Raw genomic sequence first — 4716 nt, forward strand, 5'->3', positions numbered from 1 at the left:
CTGCGCCGCGCGGGGTAGCCGCGCGGTCTGCAGCGCCTTGTCACAGTCGGAAGTTCGAGTCCTCCCTCGGTCATGGGTCTGTGTGTTGTTCTTAGCATAAGTTAGTGTAATTTAGATTAAGTAGTGGGTAAGCTTAGGGACCGATGACCTCAGCAGTTTGGTCATGAGACCTTACCACAAATTTCCAAGCGCCCCTGCAAAGGAAAGACTAGAGAGACTAAAGGCGCCAGCAAACAAAAAATTCTGTGGCCACCAGACGCGGGGTTTGTTTGTAAGTCCTCATCTCAAAGTGAGGTTCTGCCCACTCGTCTTGCATAGGGTGCCCGAATGATGCTACGTTCTCGCGGAATGCTACACAACATTTCAAGAAAATCACATTAATAATTTTTATTACAATAAAGAAGATTGGCAATACGTATCTTCGTATTTATAAGAACGTGTCGCAGGTGTTGGGCGACATGCAAACAGTGTCCGTCGCTATATACAGTGTCCATGTAAGCAATGGATATAGATCACTAGTAACTGCTATCATGGTGCTCTCTTCTAGAGCTGGTCTACAAACTGTGCGGCCGAGGCTGGCAGAGCGGCGCTTATATTCTCTTCTTCTTCTTGTAGAGGCCGCTCCTATCGTGGTGCGGTCCTAGACAGCAGGCTATTGGCTGACGTTGTCTCACAGCCTTCTCTGCTCTTGTGTCCTTCATCTTCGTACCGGCGCTTGTCGAAACGCCGGAACAAACATGGGTATTTATGTAATGAGGAGGTGATAACAGAATAGGAGAGAAAAGAAATTTGTGGCACTACTTGAGTAAAAGAAGTGATCAGTTAACTGGACACGTTCTGAGACTTCAAGTGATCAGCACTATAGTATTGGAGTGATGTGTGTGTGTGTGTGTGTGTGTGTGTGTGTGTGTGTGTGTGTGTGTGTGTGTAGGGGGAAGGACGAGGAGGAGAGATATCTACAAAAATCACATAGAAAGGAGTCTTGGTGGCAATAGTTACTAGAAAATGAACGGATTTGCACAGGATAGAGTAACATGGAGAGCTGCAAGAAACCAGCCTTTGGAATGAATAACACAACAACACAACAAACGTACCTTGTCATAAGGTCTTCGTATATCAGAATCAACGATGGAAAGGAGAAAGAGCAAAGGACATTAATAATATCAAGTTTTACAGCTTCATAATGACCAGCGAATGGAAGTGATAGCAGCCAGGAGTTCTTTTATTTCATTGGGATGTAATCACTTTGGGTTCATATACACTCCGAACGAAGATAGCCTCCGGCGCAGAGCGCGCATTCGTAAACGTGGTAGTATAATAGTGCCGGTGAAAACTATAGTTAAATGTCTCTTAAACATTTACTGGTAAACAAAAGTTTGCTAACTAACGAGCCTTTTTAATTTTTCTGCGATCGCTCAGTTCACGATGGAGTATGCTGTCATTCTCTTGACGTTCATTTCTCAACTCTTATTGGTCTCTATCTTACATCAACCATTCCGTAAGTTTCATTTTGAGGTTGTGCTGGCACCAGAAAAAGCTGAGCCATTCCGCGGTTATGAGCAATTCTAACACTGAAATTGAGTTCAATTACTCCACTCGAGAAATTACTTAAAGATCAGCCAACGGTGATAATAGACAATTTGTTAAGCAGAGTATTGTTGAGACCAATGTTATGTGTAGAGATCAAGCGAAATTTTTACTCTGCCCTTTTGAATACACACAGCATTCTAAAACCGTTGTCTTGGAATGTCATTTCCTACGAATAGTTCATCTCCCCATTCCACCGTTTGAATGAGATTCATCACGACGCACTGCTACGTTGCACCGCATGGTATGCAACAGACTGAATATTTAGTTAGAAGTAGCAATCTAGCTTAGCCGCTGTGTGCTTGTGTTCGCTGTTGTGTTTTCGAGAAATCTGCAGCAATGTTACCAAGACGCGAGGTAAGTGGAAATTTTGATTGGCCCAGAAATTGTTTTACTTCAGCTGCGCATTTAATATAAAGGACGTTGTATTTAGACCATTTCTGGCTCAATTCAAATTAGGTTCTGTTTAGTCAATGGTTAGCGCACGAGTTTAAATAATATAACAGTTTGTGGGTACATAGTTCTGATAATATGTAGAATTTTTATAGAGTGGGAAGTAAATTCTGGGCTAAATTTCATGCAGAAACATATAATGTGAATATGAAGATGGTAATCGTTCTTTCGGTCTATGACTAACCGGCCATTGACCTTCTTCTTCTGTGCTGGATGCACACGCATTCCCCGAGCTCTTACGGGATTCCGTAAGATTGTCTGCCGCTAGTAATGAGTGTATTGGACGGGCACTACGAATATAGTGTGTGGACATTAAGTTCGGAATGTTGGTCTTACGGGGAGCGTGCAAGGGATAAATCCCTGCGGTCGCACTACCCTCTGTGCCCTCGGTGGCTCAGATGGGTAGAGAGTCTGCCATGAAAGCAGGAGATCCCGGGTTCGAGTCCCGGTCGGGGCACACAATTTCAACTGTCCCCGTTGATGTATATCAACGCCTGTCGATAGCTTGTGGTCTTGATTTAATTATCATTTCATATAATGAGACGGTTACAGGGTGTCGGAATGTCTGTAGAGGAATGATGGCCTAATGTTCCCTAAGAGCCGAAACCAAATGTTGTGATGTTGAACGCAGGGGTCGAAGTTCTAAATCATCCCAAATGCGTTCCATCCCGTTAGATGCAGGAACACTATGGTCCAAAAGCTACTGACGGCCTCACAGATGCTGCTTTATGGCTGTCCGTTGATGTAGGCATTGTCCAGGTCCAGCACCTGCCTTCAGATTGCTACAGGGTACAGCGTGATTCAACACGCCAAGTTACTCGTTTCCAGCAATGCACTGTCCATTGCATCACTCTTTATAGAACCACAAGCGTGGTTTAGAATTAACTTCTGAAATACACAGAGGGGAAAAAAGTCGCAACTGCAAAAATTATTAAGATAGAGTAATGAAATTTCGGTAATACATTTATCCAAGTAAGATATTCAAGTGATCAACATTGCAAGATCACAGATTAAAATAAGCGCGAGATAGCCATTGTAAATCTGAAATGCTGGTACAGTACTTACTGGTGTAGCCCCCAGAAAGTTGAATGAAAGCATGCAAACGTGCATGTATTGAAAAAGCGGCAGATGTGAGATTGTGGGATGGAATTCCACGCCTGTGGCACTTGGTCGGTCATTACAGGTCGGTTATTGATGTTTATGGATGACGCTGGAGTTGTCGTCCGATGATGTCCCTTACGTGCTCTACTGGAGGCGCATCCGGTGATCAAACAAGCCGAGGCAACATGTCGACACTCTGCAAATCATGTTAGCATATAACGGCGGTACGTGGGCGAGCGTTATCCTGTTGGAAAACATCCCCCGGAATCAGAATGAGATTTTCACTCTGCAGCGGAGTGTGCGCTGATATGAAACTTCCTGGCAGATTAAAACTGTGTGCCCGACCGAGACTCGAACTCGGGACCTTTGCCTTTCGCGGGGAAGCGCTCTACCATCTGAGCTACCGAAGCACGACTCACGCCCGGTGCTCACAGCTTTACTTCTGCCAGTATCTCGTCTCCTACCTTCCAAACTTTACAGAAGCTCTCCTGCGAACCTAGCAGAACTAGCACTCCTGAAAGAAAGGATGTAGCGGAGACATGGCTTAGCCACAGCCTGGGGGATGTTCTGCAAGGTTCGCAGGAGAGCTTCTGTAAAGTTTGGAAGGTAGGAGACGAGATACTGGCAGAAGTAAAGCTGTGAGTACCGGGCGTGAGTCGTGCTTCGGTAGCTCAGATGGTAGAGCGCTTGCCCGCGAAAGGCAAAGGTCCCGAGTTCGAGTCTCGGTCGGGCACACAGTTTTAATCTGCCAGGAAGTTTCATATCAGCGCACACTCCGTTGCAGAGTGAAAATCTCATTCTGGAAACATCCCCCAGGCTGTGGCTAAGCCATGTCTCCGCTATATCCTTTCTTTCAGGAGTGCTAGTTCTGCAAGGTTCGCAGGAGAGCTTCTGTAAAGTTTGGAAGGTAGGAGACGAGATACTGGCAGAAGTAAAGCTGTGAGTACCGGGCGTTAGTCGTGCTTCGGTAGCTCAGATGGTAGAGCGCTTGCCCGCGAAAGGCAAAGGTCCCGAGTTCGAGTCTCGGTCGGGCACACAATTTTAATCTGGCAGGAAGTTTCATCCCCCAGAATGCTATTCATGAACGGCAGCACAAGTCGAATCACCAGACAGAGGGTTCGTAGGATAACGACTAGAGTGCCCCTGCTCCCATACGAAATCGCACCCCTGACTACAGCTACAGGTGTAGTTCCAGTGTGTCGAATTCCGACAACTTAGTTGCAGGTCCTAAAGTGGCCTGCTTCTAACGAATACTCGGCCATCACTGGCTCCGAGGCAGAATCAGCTTTCATCGGAAAATGTAACAGACCTGCTATCCAATGATCTTTCGCTTGACGCTACTGAAGTCGCAAATAGGGATGGTTTGTGGTCAGTGGAACACACACTACAGGGGTCTGGCTCGGGGCTGTCCTTGTCGTGTTACTGTGGTGCCAACTTCTGCTCAAATTGCTGTTGTAGATACAGTATAATGCGTCAGAGCCACACGCCACGATGGTCTTCCCTCTCGGCAGTGCCACGTGGCCGTCCGGAGCCCGATCTTCTTGCCTCGGCCCGCATTGCTCAAAGTCCTGTCAT

General features: G+C 46.3%; 1 non-coding gene across 1 annotated transcript; it reads left to right on the top strand.

Moving 5' to 3' along the window:
- The first annotated feature begins 2422 nt into the window (after window positions 1-2422).
- Trnas-uga (transfer RNA serine (anticodon UGA)) lies at window positions 2423-2497 on the top strand. Its single transcript has one exon. It is a non-coding gene; the product is annotated as a tRNA-Ser (tRNA).
- The last annotated feature ends 2219 nt before the right edge of the window (window positions 2498-4716 follow it).

Source organism: Schistocerca nitens, chromosome 5, assembly GCF_023898315.1.
Source record: "Schistocerca nitens isolate TAMUIC-IGC-003100 chromosome 5, iqSchNite1.1, whole genome shotgun sequence".
Lineage (NCBI taxonomy): Eukaryota > Metazoa > Arthropoda > Insecta > Orthoptera > Acrididae > Schistocerca > Schistocerca nitens.